Here is a 23,825-nt window from a genome sequence, read left to right as displayed (position 1 = left end):
CTTTCTGAGGATGAGATTGTAGAGCTTTTAGAGGTATGTTTAAGTAAAAATGAGAGAGACAATTATTTTGGTGATGACAATAATTCATTTGTAAGGAATTCGAGTGAAATGGTGATTGAAACCGTACACCCGAAAGAGTTTCAAAAATATCAAAAAATTTAAAACTGTTTATTGTAATACTTCTGCAAATATGTTTGAATGGAAGCTCACTTTTTCGCTTTAATATATGCCCTAATTATTGATCAATGGCATTAGTGTTTCCACAGACTTGCGCATTTCTCTGTGGCATGTTCACCGCCTGGGTTGCTACTAATATATAAGAGTGCATGGAGCTGCCCTGTGTCTGCATTACAGAGTGCAAAGGATTAAGCATTTAGAGGGGATAGTAGTATGATATAGTAGGAAAAAACTGGTTAGTGATTCTATGTAGAAATTTAAAGTTCTGATGAAGGGCACCTAATGTTATTCATGTCCAGCATTGCTCTGACCCCGATAGTAACATATCTAACAAGAATTGGTAAATATAGTGCAACAGCAATTGATAATTTACTTCTAAATTAAACTGTGTTTAATGAAACAGATGTAAGGCTTATAATAAATGGTTTATCTGATCTGATGGTCAAATGGCAACAATAAAACATCCCCACTGATCAGGTCTAATTAAGAAAAGGAAAATTTCAGAGAGTTGTAAATGCTGACTCAGTTATATTATTCAGATAGAATTTATATCATGAAACTTGGGAAGAAGTTCACCAAGGACACACAATAGTTTGGAAATTTAATTATTTCCTAATAATATTCTTACAACTTCTTCCTTTACATAACAGGGACATTAAAAGTGGAACTTACAAAATTTTGGCTAATATCTGAGATCAGAATATTTCTATTAGGAAGAGAAAGAGCTTTGTTTTAACACGATGGGCTAGCTCTAAACCAAGGCTTAAAACTGCACTACAGACAGTACTGCAAAATTCTTCAGTGTGTCATCAGTGCAAAAAAATCAAAATTACAAGATTGAGGCAAAGACAATCTGGAGCATTATTGGGCATGAAACAAATCAACTCAGCAATGCAAAAGATATTGAACTCCCAGATAACAGTAGCAATAAAACAGACGAGACAAAGTTCAAATCATTGATAAGTCAGCTCTACAAATATTTTCAAGCGGTAACTGAAAACATGGGACAAAAAATGGTTCGTTGATAACAGATACACTCTGACATACAACACATCCATCACAAAATGTCAATTTTGTCAGCCCCCCAAAAAGGTCACAAAAAACATTACGAAGCTAAAAAGATTCTTGCTGTGATTGTATCTCAGCCAGTCCTAAAATCCCATATTGGACTGATACTGCCACCTTCGTGTTCCCTTTGTATCCAATCAACATGTCAAGGTGTATTTCCCAAAAGACTGAAATATGCGAAATTAATACCTATATACCGAAGTGGAGATAAGCAACTGACCTCTCATTATACACCAGTCTATCTCCCTTCTTAGAGAAATCTGCTTACCACAAAATGTTGAACCTGTTATTTTTTAAGAATAATCTCTTAAGAACAGTTCAGTTTGGTTTCTGACAAGGCTTCACTACAGAGAAAGCAATACATAAACTAAACTCAATTCTAATAATACCGAACAATAAAAATTAACCTGTTGACATTTTCTGCAATTTTTCCAAGGTGTTTGACTGTGTAAACCATACAATTTTGTTAGGTAACCTGAAATGGTATGGCAGGAAATGTCTTCTCAACTGCATGGGTGGTGTTATACCTTAACAATAGAAAAAATTGGATCACTTCACCAAATTATGAGAGAGGAATAAAATTAAAGCCAGAGTCACAAAATATTAAAAATTGTACACCCCCAAGGTTTGGTACTTGGTCCACTACTTTTCTGTCTATATGAATGATTTGGTCAAGATAAAGAAGGACACTTCAAAAACTGTAAAGGCCCCAATACACAATAAAATAACTTGTCAAACTTTACTATGTTTGCCTAATATTTGACTGTGTATCATGCTGTTTCATGTGTTTGAGAGGAATTTTGAGTGACAGAAAGTACGACAAGCTGGCAGACATTTTTTGGGTTGATGTTTCACTGTGTATGTTTCAGGAAAGAGAGTTATTACAATTTATCTCACTGTATTGTGAGCTTCCACAACTATGGAAACTACAACCGAAGATAAAAACAAACTAGCACTGGTAATTACCAAAATAAAAATAGTAGGTGTCGCATCCTCCCCAGACATATATTCCACGGGAAGAGATTAAATCAATATTCTGTGCGAAACATACATGCTGAACTGCAATAAAATAAAAAAAACACTCTTAATTCTTTGGTTTTGCCATGGATGATGTAGGCTATATGTCCATATTTAATGAACTATCATTACAGTTCCAAACAGAAGAGAATAAATTTTTGCCTACAGGTGTCTTCCTTTTCAATGTGAAGACAAACTATGTTATTAAAATTTTCACTGTGCATTGACAGCACATTGATGTAATCATTCAGATCACAAAAGTAAAATTTCCTGTAACAGTTTTTCATGTGTATATTTCTCATTTTAAACCATTCCCTAGACTCGCATCTAGTCTTATTATTATTATTATTATTATTATTAGTAATCTTCTTTTACTAGAACTACAAACACAGTACCAGAGTCAATGCTAGAAATGCTTTATCTGCATGTGTAGCCATTCCTACTTATCTCTAAATACAGCACACATGAGCAGCATCTACTTCAAAAGTGAAGTTAAACTGACAGCCTTGCTGGACTGTGTACAGGCTTTTTTGACAAGTCTGTAGATAGATAAGAATGAATATGACAAAAAAAGTTTGATCATGTATGGAGACCTCAATGCTAGCTGATGGCAGAAATATATTGATGAAGGGCCCAAACAAATCCATAGCAGCAACAGTCAGGAGAATAATGTACCATACTAGCAACTACTTCGCACCCAACAGCATTACCCTTACAGAAATTCATGTTACGCAATTCCAAACAAATAACAATGACTTACAGGTACCAGAGGAAGAGGTCAAAGGACATATACTGGATGAGGCTCCATGTGTTAAGATAATGGGCACCCAGATGGAAAATAAACTGAGGTAGCACCATCATCTGGATAACAAACACAAAACTTAGTTATGCTGGCTTTGCAATCGGAAATCTGTCACTGTGTTGACCTGCAACAGGTCTGCTAACACATTTTTCATACTTTCACTCAGTTCTATCCAATGGCATAATCTTCTGGAGCATCGCAGTTAAGGTGAAAAAAAGTATTTATTCTTCACAAATGGTCAATAAGAATATTATGTGAAGTTGTTAACTGAATAACGTGCAGAAGCATGTCATGGACCTAGGGATTCATACAATGTTAGTTCCTACTGCAAAGGTTGTTGAAAAAATGTCTAACTTTCTTTTTCATTGTTGACAGCAATAATACTATCACGACATACATGTTCTCTATGTTTGTAGGCATACATAGTTCGCATGTCCGATATTTTTTCACAACTGCAAAAAATACCAGTTGCTGGCTAGCTGTGGACAAGTGAACACATGTAAGTGGTAGTCGTCAGATTTCGTGTTGTGGGTAAAATGACAGAAAGAAATGGAACAACACTGTTGCATCAAATTTTGTGTTATGCCTGGCGATTCTCAAGTTAAAACAAACCACAACATTCGACACGTGTTTGGTGACAAAGCAATTGGAGCTAAAAAGTTAAAAGAGCAGTACAACTGCTTCAAAGATGTCCACTCACTGCACCAGTGAATAGAGAACCAAGTCCAGTTAGGCCCTCAACATCTACAAATAAGGCTGTTATTAATCACATAAGAACTCTGCCGATGCTGGCTAAACGAGTCAAAATCAGAAGTCCTTCAGGCGAAGTTAATATTCGAACTGGACCTATTCATTCCATTTTAGCAGAACATTTGGACTTCAGGATGAGCTCATCAAAATTTCTACCAAAGTTGCTAATAATTGAGCAGAAGCAAGTTCATTTGGAGATCACACAGGACATGATGGATACTGTGAATAATAATCCCAAATTTCGCAACACTGTGATCACTTGTGATGAGTCTTGGGTTTATGGGAACAACCTGCAAACCAAGTTCCAATTATCACAATGGAAGCATCCCTAATCCCCGAGATCAAAAGTGAGCCGTGTGGCTCAATCAGCGATATTCCCACTGTACCAGATTTAGGTAAGCATTTTGTTGATCAGACGGATGCGTCTAATTCTGGGGTGGCAGCAGTGCTGCTTCAGGAGGATGAAGGTGAACGTTGTCCGATAGCATATGCATCCAAGACACTCTCGCCTGCTGAGTTACAATATTCTGTGAACGTATGGGAAGCGTTGACAGTACTCTTCGCTTTAGAAAGGTTTCGTTTCTACCAAGAACATAGACATTTCAACTTGGAGACCGACAACTGGACATTAAGCTGGGTACTCGTCCGCCCCAGGAAAACTGGGCATATCGCCCAGTGGGCAGTCATTACATCTGTCTTCAGATTCAGTGTTAAGCATATACGGGGCCGGAAAATTCTATAGCGGATGCACTGAGTTGGATGTTTGAGGAGGGACAGGAAGGAGACCAGGATACTACTGGCGTAGGGAACGTAAGTTTGGTTATGAGTGTTCAAACTGAAGTTCCAGGGAAAAAGCTAGGCATGGATCCTAAACATAAAAAATCAGCTCCTAGAAGGGATGCAGGTGCCGGACTATAGCATAAAAAAGGGCATTGTATGCTACCAAACTAAGAGCAATGGAAGGGTTAAGATTTGTCTGCCGAGAGAACTAGTTCCAGCGATTTTCCATTACTTCCATATTTCTGTGATGGGAGCCCACTTGGGAGTCGCCAAGACTATTGCTAAGTTTCGGGAGCATCTAACCTAGGCGAGATCGTATAAGGACATTCGTAGATTAGTAGAGAAATACCATGTTTGTAAGGAATCCAAGCCCAACTCTAATGCGAGGAGAGGGTTGCTGCAATCTACCAGGGAGAATGCACCAATGGACAAGGTGTTCATTGATTATATCGGACCACTGCCGAGAACGCGCATTTTTAGTAGTGGAATAACAGCGGGCTTAAGCATTTGTCATCTGACTAACATTTTTTGATCTTTGGTCTGCCAAGGTTGCTTGTTAGTGATAACACCCCTGTTTTCATGTCACAGCAGTTTACGAGATTTTGTTTCAAAAGTGCTTTACGTCATGTCACTACTATTCCCTACTACCCGCACCCTTCATTTGCGGAGAGAGTGAATCGCAATCTTAAGGCTGCTCTCATAGCCTTACGCCAGAAGTCGCAGAGAAGATGGGACGAGACAATCCCTTGGTTGAACTTGGCATTCAACCCCAGCCGCCATGAAGTGAGGAAGTCTGCCCCCCTCTCTCTTATGTTTAGTTATCCTCCTCATTCAGTAGAACTGGAAACGTGCCAGGAAAAATATCAAGCTTGCACACTGGAAATTAGCACAGTTCTACAATGATGGGTGCCATCCCTTTACGGTCTAGCTGGGGGGGGAGACAGTTTTCATCCACAATTTTGAGGCAGGGGGGCAAGAGATAGACAAAATCTCGAGCAAGTTATCACCACATTTCGTTCGACCCTGCCAGGTATTATGGGTCTTGAACCCAGTCAGTTTGTTGGTTCGGAATAGTCAGATGGGGAAAACCACACAGGTCCGCATCTGTCAGGTCAAGGGAGAGAGCTAACTCTTGTCTTGAACTAATGGGGGATGGTTTCCGGGTTTCTGAGGGGAAGGATGAGCCAGTGGTGTGTGCAGAGCGTGCGGGGGCGCCACCTACCGGGCCGATCGGGGAGCGAGGGGGTAAGCTCTAGCAAGTAGCAAGGATTTTGCTTTGGGACGCCTAGCAGTAACTTTGTTTGGGACGTCTGGCGAACAGTACAGGAACCACGCGAGGCAGCAGGAAGAGCACATCTAAAGGGGCTGTTCACCCGGGTGACAGTGCCGTAGCAAATATCACCAAAATGGAAGCAGTCATGTTACTAGGAAGTCATTGGTGTATTTCACTTCCTGCATGTCTTCTGGCACCAGGATCTGCGGTGGCTGGCTTCGTCAAACAAGCAAGAGGGTAAGAGCCTTGCTTGTTCTGTAAATTGTGACCAGAATCTACTATTGGGTTCAGTGCTGTTGACTTCATTTTCTTGGTCGGCCATTGCTACTCCTGCTGAGTCTGTCCTCGAATGTGTTAATTTCAACTTGCTTAGTTTGCAAGGTTCTAGTGAGAGCTGTATGTGATGTGATGTGATATGTTTAACATTTATGGGGGCCTGGAGTGCTGGTACTTTCTCTTGGTAAATTGTTACTGTCAGTGCTAACCACCATTGAAAACAATTTGGCTGGTCCTTGTCTAAGTGCCGCCTGATTATTGTATTTATATCACACAACGGGGTTAAGCTGGCCAATTGCTGTAGATAAACACAGATAAAATTTTCCCTGGATATATTTTGCTGCCAATTGCTATAACACTACTATTACATTTCTATCTGAAGTGATAGTGTGTCTGAGAGACACGTGTCCAATTCTAAATGAGTGGTTTCATAAATTCTTAACAGTTACCGAGAGGCCAGTCATTATTGTGTGTTTAAATAGTTTGAAACTGATTCTATTAATGAAAGCACAAGAATACCTTCAATGGCAGTAGGTGAATATGGTAATTAATTCTGATTTAAACATAAATTTAAGTGTGGCTATTTGCTGCAAGTCGCCTTATGTTTTGCATCGAGCGGAGTGGTCTCGATATACCGTTAGCCTGCACGCTAGTTACTTGCATTTGATTTCGTTTTATTGGGACTTCTGCTTTTTGTCTTGGTAGTGGGTGCGGGGTGTCCTGCTTGTGCTCTTGTGTATTTTCCACCCCCTTTGCCTCCGTATGCCGGCTGGCCTTGTATCTAGTTCGTTCACGGCTTAATGTATAATTGGCATTACACATATAAGATAATAGATTTTTACTGATTAGTTGACATTCATTAATAGGTTGACTAATTCTACAGATGATGTACTGTAATTAATTGTGTTTCTAGTTACATGAAATTTTATATTTTATATCCTACATTGTAGGGTGCCTACCATTTAAGTAATGTGATTGTGTGCCATGGTATCCGATTTGTTGTTGCCTGTACTCTGAATTACTTTGGTAATACCAATCACTGTAGTGACGAAAAACTTCATTTCCTCGTTAAATTTTAGTACATTGTTCTTCAGGTTGATAATACTTTTTGAGTAAATAATTTTTAACTCATTTCACTACATGTGTAATAGGCCATAAGTACCGTGGTTTATGGTAATTTTAAAATGTGATGGTTTTATTTGTCTTGTTTAAATGTGCCAAATAAATCTTCAGTGCAAATGTCGATGGTGATTGCCTGATGAGTCACTTGGTCCAGTCCTATTACCCCACAGTCTATTGTGCTGAGCTTGTGTCTTGTAAAAGTTGAGATCCATGCTGTGGTGTCACATCAAAAATAAGCAAGGCAGATCTGCAGCAATGTGAAAGACGTGTTGATCTCCTTTTCTAACTCCAATGGTGTGTTCCATCACGAGTACGCCCCACAAGGTACTAATTTCAATAAGGAGTACTACCAAGAGTTCTACAAAGCCTTTGTGAAGCATTAGATGCAAACAGCCAGACTGGTGGGCAGTGGACGGTTGGCACCTTCACCAAGGTAACACACCCACTCATTGTTCTCAATTAATTCAGAGTTTTTTTTTTTTTTTGGCCAAACACAACAGCAGTTTCACACCATACAAAAATAGGCTTTCCAGCAAACAATACCATAATTAGCAATAGTTTTCATATAACTAATGCATCCCTCACAAACGGTTCAGAATGGATATTTATAGTTTTTGCAAAAGCTTGTGACAAATTGCTAGTGGACATCAGTCTGGAAATTGAGAATCCCAAAATATTTAAACATAAAGCAAAAGAATTTAAACACAGATCAAAAGAATATCTCCTTAGCCACTTCTACAATTTACACAGTATTTGTATGGAAGTATGTAAATTCCATGTAACTAATAGCGTTGGAGAAATCTTGCAACAGCAATAAGGTTTTCAATAAATTATCTGCAAAAATATTAGCTGGGAAGCATTACAGATTCTAAAAAAAATTACCTGAAAATTATCAGCTGGGTTGCCTTCATACAGATTATTTATGAAAATAAGATACGCTTGAAATTGAAGAATAGTTATGGTTAGTTGATGGTAGTTTGTAGCCTATCCTGGCTTATAACATCAGAATAATACTCAGTGCAAAGTATCGCTTTTACTTCAGAGTCTTCACATTTTACTATTCTAAATGCTCTCTGGGAAGATCAGTTTTAACAGTATCTCAGTGACGCCGAGTGATATCTGACTGCTTAAATTTTATAAAATGCTGCTTTCAGTAATGGACAAAACTTGTCATAAAATAGTTTCATTGGTAAGAAAAATATCTTATGGTAATAGCATTTCCCTACATACTATCAAGTTTTTATGTTTATGTTATTGGTAGCAAAATTTTATAGCACATGATTGGATTTGCTGCCATCTCAACACTGGCTGTTAAATGTTTATGTCACTTCAGTCCATTTTCTTAGCATGTGTGGTTAGTGTTCAATATATAACAAAACAGAAGGCCACATATCACTTTCCGTGGCATAGTATCTTAGTGGCTAAGTGTCAAATGAACGAATAATGAAAATCTTTGGTTACCACTCAAATGCACTCACACAGTACACATGATTAATGCCATCCTTTTTTCCCATCTTCCAGATAAGCTGCCACATTAATCAGGGGTGGGCAAGGACATACATCTAAAGTGATATGGTTGAAAAAACAGTCTTGTATTTCAATCCACCACTGGAATGATCAGACACTGAATGAAATGTCATAACAAATGACATTGACAAGAATGCAATGGTCTGTTAAGCAAATATGCGAAGGATGGGGATACAGTTTTAGACAAGAACTCCCCAAACTTTGTTTATTCCCCACACTGAACAAGTTCCTGCAGACACTATCTTTAATTTCCACGAATTGCTTCCACTGGTATTAACTAAACTATGCATAAATAAGCTGAACTCAAGAACAGCACAGCAAATCAAACAAAATAGTACAGGGTGAGGTTAATACGAATATTACAAACAAATAAACCTCAAACTGTTACACCTGAATTGAATCTCTCTCAACAATAGTAAGGGCAAAGACATTCGTGGGTGCTGTTGATTTCATTAGGGGGTAACAATGAACAAACGGTAAACATCACCACCAAGAAAAGGTTCAAAGTAACAATTAATTCTTCCAGTACTCAGACCTCTTTTTCCCAATTTCAAATTCACACTTTGGAGATTGGGACACAAGAACAGCCTGTAGAAAAGTAGTCAGAACTGTTTGGATTTAGAATTGGCTATCAGCAGCAATTATATTGTGACTCCCATGACCTGAATCCTGAAATGATCAACATAAGATGACATAATTTTCATTACTGTACTGATTTTATCATGTATCTCAAAATGCGTACTGGCTGTAGGCATATACAGTGATGTGCATTTCCTATTTTTTTTTTTTTTATATTTTACAATAATACAATTCAGTCTAAGGTTTCTGGTGTACTGTGTTTTAATATTAATTACATAGATTTTTTTGATTTTTTCAGAAAGAGACATGAAGCTGCCATTTTCAATAAGAGGAAACTTTTAATGCATGATTAATTAAAATGTGAATGAATTATCATTGAAGTAAAATTAAATGATACTGTATTAGATAGATCAGATACTAATATTGTAAATAAGAAGTAGCAAAGGGAATGCAAGAGGGTTTACTGGGTAAACCATAAAGCAAATGATGATTACTGTGGGATACAAGTAATGTACAACTGAACCTGAATGTGTCAACAAACATTGATAGTTCTTGTGACAATAGTATAAAATTTCCACACTCACATCCATTCATTCACTATGTTCTATAGACACCATCAAATCAAGTTTCAAAGGAATGAATAAAGTTCTACACCAGTAAAGTTACATTGCTTCCAGAAAATAAGTGTGTGTGTGTGTGTGTGTGTGTGTGTGTGTGTGTGTGTGTGTGTGTGTGTTTTACAATAATATTACTGCTGTTTAAATATTCACATCATCTCAGCTGAAGGCACAAAGTAGGTAACCTTGACAGAAGAGTACTTCTTTGGCACCATTTCTCATTGTACAGTGCACGGAAGACTCTTAATGGGCTATGCATTAAACTGCTATACATGAGGCAGCATTAGAGCATCTAAGGAAACTATTCCTTCAGAAGAAATGGCAGTCATCAGACTGCAACATATGTAACATTTTATACAATTGTGTTCGTTTCTGTAGTTCAAGATGTCGCATTAGTGCTTCATAAATGTATGCATGCATGCATGCATATTACCATCAGTAACAGCAAATCACTTTATTCACACCATATGTTACATATATTTATGTTCATGTCTTGATTAAATGCCAAAATCTATAATGTTTCCAATAATTATTGTCAGAGTTCTTCAGCTTTAATGTAGCATTAGTGAATATATATTTGGTAATTCAGTGATTAAAAAAAAGCCTCATAAAACACTTCTCTTTCAAAAATAAAACAAAGGGTTCTGAACCCTTGTTGCCATCTCTTGAAATTGACTATTACTAGCAAATAATTTGAAACAGCGCCCAATATGGATTCTGTTTAAAATACACCAATTAGCAACAACATACCTTATTACAAATGTTGATTTATCACTGAACTGTCTTATGGTGTCTTAAGATGTTTCTGTTGTGTGTAAAAATGAAGTACATATAATATGAAAATAAATCACTATTTATTGCGTTCAATGTATTCTCTACAACAGTAGAACAAAAACAGATGCAGTGACTCCAATAAAAATAAACATTATGAAATCTTAACAAGATTTATAAAATATTAGAAACATCATCTATGTGTCTCTATTGTTTTAAATTCACAAGAGAATCTCCAAAATTACTACTACTAGTTACCACTAATTATGGCAAGAAAATTTTTGACTCAGTTTATATTGAAAATGGCATAAATATGTCTCTCAATCCAGATCTAAGTTAGCAACAAGAAAATATTTTCAAAAATGTACAGTTCCTCACACATTTTGACCAACAAAATATACCAAAACTACTTAAGATTTCTTGCTTTTGCAAACAATCACAAAGCAATTCAGATAATGAATCACAGCAAAACTATCACAGTCATTAGGTTGAAAAAGAAGAATATTGAAAACAACATACATAACAGAGTAAACAATCTGAGAGATTCCATAACATCAGAATAATTTTTTTTTTTCAAGAAACCCAAGTAACTTAGCAGTTACATCATTAATGCAATTAGTCATACTAGTTCACCTTACACAATTTATAGAGAAGCAGAATCGCTATCTGAAGGTGCAAAATACATCTCACTGAAATATGGGCTAAACTGAAAGTTACAGAAGCTTTGAAATTGATAAACCGTAGTACAAAGCCTTCTTTAAAAAAAAAAAATGCTGCTTTCCACGTGTAAAAAATAACAGGCAGTTAGGCTCATAAAACATCTATTGTTTACAAACTTCATTCCAATTTTAACGAGAGATTTCTTCTATGCCATGATATCAAACAGGCAAAGGTTCGACTACATTTTATACGTGAATATGTCATGTTGTATAAAATACTGGTACTAAATATCTATTTCTGATATCCACATTCACCGGTAGATACAGGTACATGGCAGTGGATTGCGAATCTTCGGCGATGTTCCACGTTATAAGCATTTGATACTTTTTATTGAGAACCGAGTTCCTTATCACAATAAATACCTGATTCTGAATTCTTAAGTTCACTTGAGCAAACGCTTGAGTCACTCTACTAGAACTAGTAGGGGAATGAAATTTGGAAATTTAGGGGAATGAAATTTGGAAATAACACTTCAACAAGCGTGCAGTACTCTACTGCATGGAGATTATAAGTTTGACGGCCCGCGGTTGTTACAAATACCCCAAGTAGCAAAGTAATACAATTGCTACTTCGTAAAAATGGGAATTTCACCGTTTCAAATAAGTTCTTCCCACAAATTTGGAAGAATTAGCAGATGTCTGTCATACGTAAGTTATCTTCCCGTCCACATAATTAGTGAAACTGCTATGCTTATGGTAAACGAAACGTCAAAAGTGATACAAACATAAGATATCTTACCAAACCGTTAAAAGCAATAAAACCGCTTATTAAACTAAAATAAATATTTCATGATACATCTAAATCCATGTTTTGTGTGTGGAATTACAGCGTAGCTTCTGAAGACTACATGAGAAGTATCACTGGCTCTGTATAGTTAAAATTACTTTCTACAGCATCAAAGAATTCTACATTGCATATACTACGGTACATTCTCAGCTCTGCTGCGGAACTTCACTATTTTTATTTTTAAGACTTAGTTGATAGTTAACAGCCCGTGACAGTGAATACAAACCAGTGGCTGCAACAAATACATTCACACTAAAAAGGCTCCAGTTCTTCGGTATGATTACTAAAGAATACCGAGACCATATTAATCCCGTGGCTGTTAGAGCTCCAGACTGTGAAATACTTATTTTATCCGCTGGTCTCTTCAGGTCTCCAAGGCCAGCAATGACAAGCCCCCATTTGAAGACGGGGGACCAAAAAAAAATTGTCTTGGGTCCAGCAGGATGATTCCAAAGTGGCTGAAGACTGGGTGGAACAAACTTGTCGGCAAATGCAATGGTTTTTCTGTATATCACAGACATACTTCACATCACCTTCGTCTCTCACAGCAGAACAGCCTACAAACCTTCGCCACACAACTACACTAGCGCGACCTTCGCGCTGTGAGGTAACATGTGAATAGCGCCTGGCGTTCGCAAATGCCTACAAGGTCACGTGACGTTGCTTAACGCGGAACAGCTGATTCGCGTGATCATCGCCATTTTGGAATGTGTTGTAGAACAGGAAATTAATTGCAATTTGACGCGGAACGTTTATGCAGCACAGTATCAAAAATATAAAACCTTCAGAGAAGTTTCACGTACGTAATAATAATTAGAACATATAAACTCGAATCACTTTAACCAAGAAATACCGTACCGTTGGTTTTAGAGTGACTGAAAGAGAATTGATTTTAATTCAGTTTACCAAATTTGCAAATAGTTTAGGTACTACCCCCTTAATATATTTCCTGAATGATTATTAGCTGATATACAATACAAATAGAAATAAAGTAGTGGGCAGCGGCAAAAATGGTAGCTACTAACTTCCATGTTATGTATGTAGTGGTAAATCGTTTACAAATATTAGAAAAAACAGTCAGTCCAATACAATGACAAACGATACACAGTTTGAAGATACATGACCACCATGCGTTCTTTCCATTATAACTGTTTGCTTTTTACCACACATACGATTCATGCCTCTAGTCTACTACACCACTCATTCCTAAGATATTTTATTCAGCAGCATATGCTAACTCTGTCAAAAGCTTTTGACAGGTCACAAAATAATCCAACTGTCTTTTAATTGTCAATAAATGCATGTATATCATCGTCTGTTGATACACTCTTCCAAAACCAAAAATAGCTGTTGCTGAGTATGTTGTACTTACTATGAAGCTCAACTATTCTGCTGTGCATAAATTTATTTGGTACATTAGAAAAACTGAGAGAAATGAAATTGGTTCATAGGTTGTAGCATTTGTCTTTTCTCCATTTTTATGAGTTGGTCGGATTTGCCCTTCCTCAAGTGACTTATTAAAAATATGGCAGAGGACTTTCCTTATTTATGTATAGTTTTATTTCAGTAATTTACTGGTAAAGTTAACAACCTCAGCAAAATTGTGCTGTTTAAAGGCGGAATTATTTTTTTTTTCTATTTCAGTCACTGTCTTTTACAGAGCACGCACATCATCTGTTACATTAATTAGAATGTTATGTAAGAACTCCATAGCTTTATTTAAAAAATTCAGGCACCATGCTGGATTTATAATGTTGAAAAATGATTCTTGAAAGTATGTACTGGTCACAATTTTGGGATCATATAGCAAACATTTCTTAAACTGATCATTTCATTGGCAGCTGAACTATTCCTAGCCTTATTTTTCACATATTTCCATATGACTTTCGTTTTGTTACTAGATTCATCAACCACTTCAAGTACCTACATACTTTCAAATTGTTGTATCATCTTCTGTAATATTGTAGAGTACACTTTTTATTGTCTCGTCATTCCAGAATTGTTAGGCAGTCTGGCTGACGCATACAAATCCATTTTTGTTTTACACAAAATCTGTATGCCCTGAGTAATCTATGGCTTAAATACAGTGTTACAGCAGTTTTCTCTAACTCTTTACTTTGGTTACACTTCCTCGAACAGACTTATGGTTTAAGTAATAAAAAAGGCACATTAAGTTTTAAGTTAACATCTGTATCATATACATCAGACCAATTTACTAACTGTAGCTTCTGCCTCCGTGTCTCCATTGTTTCTTTATTTGTTACTCTCACAGCTTTCTAGACAGGTTGTGGTTTTATGTTAAGATGGAACTAAGGGATAGTAAGAATTATAGCATCATGGCCTAACAGCCTATCTAAGACTTGACTGACTGTCAAGCTGCTGTGTCTATATCAGTTAAAGTACTAGAATGAGCCGTTACATTAGTGGAAAATTCTGGTACTGGCACTAAATTGTAAGAGCTCATCTGTTGCTCTAGTTCTACTCTTATTACTTTCAACCCAGAAATTTACATTAAAGTCACTTAGTAATATGATTAATTTTTTCTACAATTTTGACAAGACTGCTTTACTTTGTTTGAGAAAAATTCCCAAATTCCCTACAGGTGTCCTGTTAATTGATAGTATGGCAACTGATGTATTGTTTGCTGTCAGTTCTATGCCACCCACTCCAAAGTGTTGCTAAACACAAAAATACCCAAGTCTAGGGCTCAAAGTATTACATTATTTCTAGTGTAACACTACTCCACGTTTTTCCATGGTAGATCTACAATAATGAGATGCTAAGCTGAATCTGTCAATGCACAGCTTGTGAATTCCACTATGACAGTGTTCTGTGAAATATAATGTGTCAGGTTGCTTTCCACATTCAGTAAAATTTAGCTTCATTACAACTGAACTATTTTACTTTTAAGTCCTCTTATCTTCTGGTAGAAAATTTCTAGATATTTAGATTTGTTTAAATATGCACTATTTTTAGAATTATCATTGGGCTTCTGATCTTCTGCTATATGCTCTTCCTCTGCAGTTGTGGATTCAAAAAAATCCTCCTGTATTGTCTTCTTTCTTCTCAGCTTTATTACTCTTGGGGGTTCCAATAAATCTGGCAGTCTAATGTGTTATGTCACTGGTGCAAGAAACTGTCAAATGAGTTGCCAATAATCCTCCTATTTGTACAGCCAGATTTTGTACCTCTGTAATGGAACCTTTCACTGAATACAATATTTCTGCATGTAATTTTTGCATGATTCTTTGTTTTGGTATTGGCAATAGCATTTAAGATCTGTCTGTATAGTTCTCTCTTATCTTTAGAATTCGTATACAGCCTATGTCTTACGGAGGTTCCCTAAGTGAGCTGTCAGCCTCAGTAAATTTAGCATGTGTAAATTTGTCACATACTTCCCTTAATTTTTTATGTGCTAAATTTATTTCCTGTTTTACAAATGTGCTGTCTATTAAGTCATACTTATGACAAATGTTAACTTCAAAAGTGTTCACATGAGATTTTTTAATCACTTGCCTTAGAGCCCTTTGTGCTATGTTGCTTTCTTTTCTATATGCATAGTTCTTTAATAGATTTTCACAACTTTTCAGCACTTCAAAGAGAAGAGCTCCGGGTTCAGTAATGTCTTATTTTTACTTGTTTTTGCATGCCAGGCATAATTCCTACATAATTCCAACTAAGCCTTTCCTGTAGCTCTAAAATAATATGCACATTTCATGCCTCTTCATTCCTCTGTTTAAGTTATCATTAGTTTTTGTTTTGTTCACATTTCAAAGCCTTTTATTGTTTACATTTTGTGGCTTTTCAGTGATCACATTTTGGTGTCTTTGATATGGGACTGAAAAAGAAGTTTGGCATCATTGGTACAATATTCGTTGTACTTACCGTCTTCATTTTTAAGGTATGAAAGCTTTTTGTTGTTTCTTGTTTGTTTTTGGACTCTAGAAATTTGGATTGAAGAAAACTGTTTGACATAACAGATGCATCACACCATGCTGATAATCCATTTCTTGTTTATTGAAAGTATGAATAAGTCTTTCAAGATTCCTGACATATCTTTTGGCCAGTTCCAGACTATTTAACAAGTGAGGGTCCATTTGACCTGTTCCATGACAAAGAAAATACACAGATACACACAACATGGCATACAGGTTTCAAGAAAAGAGTATATGATTTTCCTACAACAGTGACTAAAGTGGTGTGTGGCTGAGTGTAAGACTATGGAGAGAAAAACATACCAATAATGGTTTTTAACCCCTTTTGTGTGCCCCATATCACTTATTTCAGCTTGGGTAATGTTTATTAATCCGAAAAGTGTGGATTGATTCTAGTTTCTACCCTTTGACTGCTAGGTAGACCAGTTCAAGGTGATGGAAAAAAAGGCATGGCTTGTAATGGGGTTCAATAGCACCATGTCTAGGAATATAGTAGAATTTTCAAACCAACCTTTGGATTGATGGTGGCTTTACCTTTTGTAGAATTACAGTGAAGGTTGAAAGGACTTTTGTTTCCACTGAGCCTAGGGATTTTTATACTCGCATGTCCTTATGGTATTTGTAGTTAAGAAAAATAGAATGATCTCAGCAACTCAAGGCCATAACACGACAAGTATAAATAATTTCCATGTAGACTATGTATCTCCCTCTAGGGTTCAAACTGGAGTTTTATATCTGGTGCAAAAGTACATAAAAGGTTGCGAAATCCCTAACTATTTAAAAACAAAGTAAAAGATTATCTCATTGGCAATTCTTTCTACAATTTATCTAAATACTTACAGTAATAGGTGTGCGCAAAAAGAGGGTACTTGCGGCTCACCCTGCTGCTGCAATCTATTGAGTTTTTATTTATTGCAAAATTCTCATACACTTCCTAATTTATTGCCTGTTATCTTGCTAAACATCTCATGTAGCAAATTGTAGCACTATGTGGCAGATCTTTGAGAGACAATACTATGTCTTGAAACTGTCCAACTCATTCATACAAAAAATAAAATTTTAAGGTATCCTCACACCCCAGTAAATTTCTGCAGACACCCATGCTTTGACCCAAAAATATAAATTCTGTGTATTAGATAAATACTGTCTTTGCCTGTATATGGACAGCTGAAAGTAAATATGTATGGCACGATTGACTGCTGAGCTTTCCTCAAGAGGTATGTGACCTGTTCGCAAATTCTTTCAGTTGGACACTACTTCAGCAACTTGCACGCCCTTAACCTACACCAGTAATCCTGTCAGGGAAGGGAAACCTGCAGTTTAACATGACTTACAGAAGCAGCACAGCCGAAAGACAGACTGAAAAATTATGTTGTCTGACTGGAATTTGATCCCATGACCTCTTGTGATCCTGAAGGTGGATCACATTAATTTTTTTTTCTTTTTTTTTTAGCCTCCTTACTAATACTTACATCCCATCATTTTGTTCACCAATAATTGCCTTGACCTCACATAATTCCAAATTTTAAGAGGGGCAAAGCCCATGTTAAGATTCAAAAACAGAAAATGACAATAGCCCTCCTAGTTTCCTGGCAGTGAACTTTGAATATTGGAAAAATGTGGTGCAAACATCCGTATTCTTGCTTTATGAAAGATGATTATCAGATGATGACCTTTTCATTATACATTATGGGTGGGCCTGATAATCTGGTGGAAGAGTGTGTACCTGGAAAGGTTTTTGTTACCATGCAAAGTAATATATTCGTGAACACCCAATAAAAAACTAAAGATTAACTTCTCGTAGTTGGAGTTCAGTCATGTAAAATTCTGTAAATGATATAGTGGTCACCTTTTGCCTGACCTCCTTGTGTATATTGCACAATTGTAAGTATGTTGCTCGTGTACTGCTTAATATATGTTCCCATCCGTGATACTCGCCGAGGTAGTTGATTTCATATTTGTTTTTGTTTCAAATGAAACTGAAGCTGATTTTGTCGCATAGTATTCTGTGGACCCATGTCTATTTGTTGCTGCTTATGAATCTGTGGATGAACTGCTCGATTTAGATGCATTGTAACCATGTTCCTCGTATTCTACGTTATTTTTGTTCACGTCCATTTTTCGTATTTTCTCACACTGAATGGATTCTGAGAAGAATGATTCTACTACACTGATTTCCGTTAAAATCTCTTGTTTGTAGTACCGGTACATGTTAATAACAAGTGAATATACTACTGCTGCCTTTGGTAGCATTTGCAAGGAAGTATGCTGTACTCATTAACACTACAAAGTGTATCCATCAACATCTACTTCCAAACTCTGAAAGCCACTGTGAAATGCGCAAAACTTGCAATCGTTGGAAAGAATCAACAACATTCAAAGCAGAATTACATAGGTACTCATTCTGGGACAAAATGTAATACAGTTGAATAGTGTACTAAGTCTGCCAAAAGCTGCTAAAATGGAGTTCCATTAAAAGCGAGAAAGTATGGAAAACGGATGCAACAAAATAAATTAAAATAACAGACATACACTTAATGTTTCAAAATCAGCTTCTATTTATAGTGCACACAAGAAATTGTAATCATAAGTAAAATGCTATGGAACTATGTTGTTTCGGTTTTGAAAGAAATTAATACAAATATGATAAACTTTATTTAAATGATCCAATAAGACACCCTGATGATGGACAGATAAAATTGCAGCACTCTAAGTGGCTGGGCGTTGAACCAAGGTCATGTTACTGGAAGTCCCTGCACCAGTTTCACCCCCAAGTTCGAATCATTAGACCAATAAGACTGACTGACTGGACAACTAATAGTGGTCTGTGCAAAGATATTACAGAAACACTTTGTTTGAAGTGTTAGATAAAGATAATAGCTAATTAGTACAGGAGTAGGAATAGTGGCTAATTTCAAAGAAGCTACTTCTCAATTAATACACACATGTTCAAAAAAAAAGTGTCAAATACTTTGAGAGGTGACAGTACTCAATGAAACAAGAGAAATGGGTCCAATGAACATGGGTCTGGAAACACATAAATATGGGTTTATAGGAAGAGCTGCACGACTCTTGGTTGTGGATATTAGCACAGTTGTTGCATTGGTGTTCCGTAAGATGTGCCGGCAGAGTATTACTATGTGTTACTCACAGTACCCTATCTACCATTAGCTGCTCTGCAGTCAGTTGTGTCTTTGAGTCGGCATGTAGTCTATGTTAGTTTTCATCATGTTCATGTGCATTATTGTACTATTCTGTCAACCCGGGGTAATATCATGTTTCACCTTCTTTCAAATGCCGAATTCACTTATGTGTTTACTGTTACTGCACTGTTTGTATGTACAAATGGTGTAGTACGTTTACTTTTTCTCTCTTCTGCCACTTATTAACAATCGAAGTCTACTACCCAACAAGTGAAATGGCGGATAGGATATTGTGCTATGGTTTAGCAAATGGACGTAGCCTGAGCCCGTGCTGTCTATGTTGTAAAATATCCACAGCACAGATAAGCTGTTTGGCACTTTTCCTGTGTCTGAGGGACACAGGTACCCTTGCATCTTGGAAGACAGACATTGGAAGGTCCCACACAGTCCGCACACCTGACTTGGATGAGTGTATGCTACGTTCAATGGAAGAAACACCTGGGACCAGTGTGCGATGATTAGCAGCAACAGAAACATGTCTCATTCATCTGGGGAGGTACTTCATGAACAGTTGCTGTACCCATATCAACAGTACATTCAGGCGCTAAGGCCACAGGATCAGATGGCAGATGGCGGTTTGTCAGTTGCTGTTGCAGAAGTGTGCTACATATCCACTGTTCACATCCAAGAGTTTATTTACTGATGTGGCAGGGTTTACAAGAGGTGGTGATGTGAATTTCCATAACCGGCATGTATGGGTAGATATCATCAAGCAATTCAGGAAAGAGAGCATCAACACCAATTCTCAATTAACATATGGGCAGGCGTACTTGGCAATAGATTAATAGGGCCATACATGATACCACAAAGGTTAACTGGGGTACATTATCTGGACTTTCTCATTAATGTATTGTCTATCTTTCTGGAGACAGTGCCATTGCAGCAACCAATACAAATGTGATTCATGCAGGACTTTCGTCACAATGTGCATGAACATCACATCTAATGCTGACATTTCAGGACCACTGGATTCGTTGGTGGTAGGGGGGGGGGGGGGGGGGGACCTTGGCTTGTTCATCCCCCAGACGTCAATCCTCTAGACTTTTTGTTATGGAGACACTTGAATGAATTGGCCTACACCATGCTAATCAATGATGTGCGGACACTACAAGGTTGTATCTTCAATTCATGCCAGCAGGTACAACAACAACAACCAGCTATATTTCAAAGGGTGGATCATTCCTGTCACCGGTGGGCAGAGGAGTGCATTGTAATGAATAGACACCATGTTGATTACCTCTTGTAAACATGCCTTTATCACAGAAAGTATACATTTCTGGACCCATGTTTATTGGACTTGTTTTTCTTGTTTTAATGAGTACTACCAACTCTCAAAGTATTCTACATGTTATTTTGAACACTCTGTGTAAAGTAATTTTGTAGCTATTACCATAAGTATTAGTTTAAGTAGATTAGCACTAGGTGCAATTTGTTGTTAGTATAGATTACGAAGTAGCCAGGAATGGTTGCTCAGAATGGGATTTATGGAACACGAGTTGTTAATGAATTAATTAATTAATTGAATGCTGTTTGCCGTTATTCTTGCAACTGAAAAATGCCGGACTACTTTGGGTTCTAAAAGATACCAGTACCATTGTACCTTCTATGCGTGATATTTTCTCTCTTGTTGCAAGACAATGTCAAAAACTGCTAAAAATATGAATGTAGAAAGTATTCAAACAACATCAAAATAAAATGTATGAGACTTTTTACAAATACAGGTACTATCGGAGGAAAGGTACCCAAAGATTAATGTGATTCTAAACCACATATTGTTGCTCATATATCTTCACATAACTGAGAAGTGCTAGCTGTTAACTCATGTTTAATGTGCTTCTCTAGTGTATAGGGTTCTTAAGATTGGGAACACACAAGCTTGGATTATTGCAACTGCTGATTCAATAAGCAATGCAACAGATTTTTCCTTGGCCAGTGTTGGTTGAAAAAATGTTGAATTTGTTGTGGACAACATGGGATATTCCCACTTTAGCCCCTATAGTTTCATGAAGTTCCAATTGGTGGAGGCGCTATACTTAGCCTTCAAAATGGCGTCTGGAATGGAGGTGCATTCCAAGCAGAGATCTGTCCTTGAGTTTTGTTTAGCAGAAACCCAGAGCATCACAAATTTTCATAGGCTCTTGCAGAATGTCTGTGTAGACCAGATAGTGAAGAAAAGCATGGTGAGTCATTGGGTAAGGCATCTGTAATCATCGTAACATCACACAAACCATCCATACTCCTGTGTCTCGTCTGGCTGCACACAGCTGTGACTCCTACGACGTTGGGACATGCAGACACACTCAATTGCTGTGCTCCTCACTGCCTAAGAGAAGATCATCAAGAAAAGACCATCTGTGCAGAATTTCTTGTTTGTTAGGAAGCTAATCGTTAGAACTTTTTGTAGAACATTGTCCCAAGCAGTGAGACATTGGTTTGTCACTGTGAACTGAAAACAAAACAGCAATACATGAAGTGGTGCCACATCATCTCTTCTCCTAAAGTTGACTTCAGCATGTTTGTCACCACAAAATTACTTCTCCATCAAAACACAAGGCATCACACAAGTCTCTGACCTGAGAAGAGCTCTGAAAATGTCACTGGACTGTCCTTCCTCATCCACTCTCCAGGCCAGTCTTTCTGACTTCAATTTGTTTGACCCTATAAAGGATGCACTATCAGGAGGTTGTTGATGTAGCACAAAATTGGTTCCAACATCAACCAGTAGTGTGGTACCATGCAGGCATACAAGTCCTCCCAGGAAGATGGAGTAAGGCCATCACATTGAAAGGGAGTAATGTTAAAAATTAAATTTACAGCCGAAAGAGTGGTGTACTGCAATGCTGAATAAAACCAAATCTGCTTGCAGAAAAAAAAAAATTGCAGTGCTTATTGAACACCTCTCATAACATTTGTCCAATAATTAATAGTGATATTAAATTTTGCACCTGTTATTCACACTAGCTGTTGAGGAGTCCTTGGGGGATGCTGTCCCACTCCTATCTCAAGGCAGTTTTCGGTTCCTGCATGGTTTAGGGAGAATATGTTTACTGAGAAACATCTGCCAAGAGCATTCCAGGCATGCTTCATGGGTTCACACTAGGGCATATGCAGGCAATTCCATACCTTCAGTATAGTCTCTCTCCAGTGTGCCCGAGACATCAGCAGTTCTGAGTGGATGGATTCTGTGGTTCATAACCAAAATGTCATGACCTGCAGCACCTCTAAACAGGTGGACATGATCCAGCATAATCTCCTTGCAATACTGCTGTGCTGTAAGGATACTTTCACAAAAATATGAAGTGATGTTTGGCTACGTATCGATTCTGTTGCGAAGCGGTGGTCCTTCTACCACCACCAGCATGCTTTTACATAGTGTTTCCACCTTTACTGGCCTTTATTAATTCTGAGATGACACTTTTGGACACATCCATTAATGTGGTCTATGTAGTGACACTACAACCAGCTTTGAGCAGTCCAGCTGCTCGTCCACGATCATAAGGACTCAAATGATGTCTTGCAGACATGTTGCCATACCACACAGATTGTCAAACTAATCAGTTTTGAAGCAATCTTCAACAGACGCCATACTACATGAAGTGTCGAATCCACACAGAACGTTCATGCAGTTTTCACTACTGTTAAAATGTTCTGCCCTCTACATTTCTTTACTTTCATTGATTGGTTGTTCCTTTGCACATGGTAGTTATTCCTTAGCAATTGTCAACGAGTATATATGTTGCACTATAATCTTCTTTACTCACAGATGTCTCTAGCACAGTTGGTAGATATGTCCTTAAATTATCTTTAAGATAAAGATCTTAAGACTTTAATAACTTTAAAACTATGCTAGACAATAACAAATGGTTTTTAGCATGTAATATGATAACTCATAAAGTTTTTTTTATCTTCCAGGTGATGTAATTTTGATGCAGAATTGAACCTGAAAGCTTGATAAAATGTGGTCGCCACGGGAGAAAGCGCAGTCTGTGGGTTGGTTCATACTGATGACATCCAATGCCCAGTATGCAAGCCAGCTGCCATCCTGGCCGAAATTACTTCATTGTGGGAACTCACTGTATGCCAATAATGGTATTTCCACATTCAAAGCACCCAAAATGTTTAACTTATGGAATAAAAATTAATGTATGTCTTTGTTATATCATGTAATCACAGTTGAAACATTAAAATTGCTTTTTCTTGAGTTCCATAAAAATTGACTTACTTGGTTCTTTCCCATCGCCCTTCAGGTAACAATGGTAAACTGTGTTTTTGTTATGTTGAGATTTTGTTGTTATTTGCCACCTGTGAGAGAGCAGCTCCAGTTGGCCTACATACTCGAAACTGTAAGATAACCTTAACTTCTTACGAACAACCAATTTCTGATCAAGACTTACGTAACACTGCAATATCAGCATCTCATGA

The 23,825-nt window shown here is 37.3% G+C and overlaps 1 protein-coding gene and 1 long non-coding RNA gene across 3 annotated transcripts in view; one reads left to right on the top strand and one right to left on the bottom strand.

The window, feature by feature from the left end:
• Nucleotides 1–23,825, bottom strand: part of LOC126356236 (uncharacterized protein DDB_G0284459-like) — a 399,334-nt gene that overhangs the window by 159,387 nt on the left and 216,122 nt on the right. The gene's annotated exons all lie outside the window — the stretch shown is intronic.
• Nucleotides 8,989–23,616, top strand: LOC126356237 (uncharacterized). The gene is made up of 3 exons (XR_007565615.1): nt 8,989–13,064; nt 16,074–16,166; nt 23,316–23,616. It is a non-coding gene; the product is annotated as an uncharacterized LOC126356237 (long non-coding RNA).

This window comes from Schistocerca gregaria, chromosome 3 (genome assembly GCF_023897955.1).
Source record: "Schistocerca gregaria isolate iqSchGreg1 chromosome 3, iqSchGreg1.2, whole genome shotgun sequence".
Lineage (NCBI taxonomy): Eukaryota > Metazoa > Arthropoda > Insecta > Orthoptera > Acrididae > Schistocerca > Schistocerca gregaria.
The sequence above is the reverse complement of the archived record's forward strand: the minus strand, read 5'-3'. Positions and strand labels throughout refer to the sequence as shown.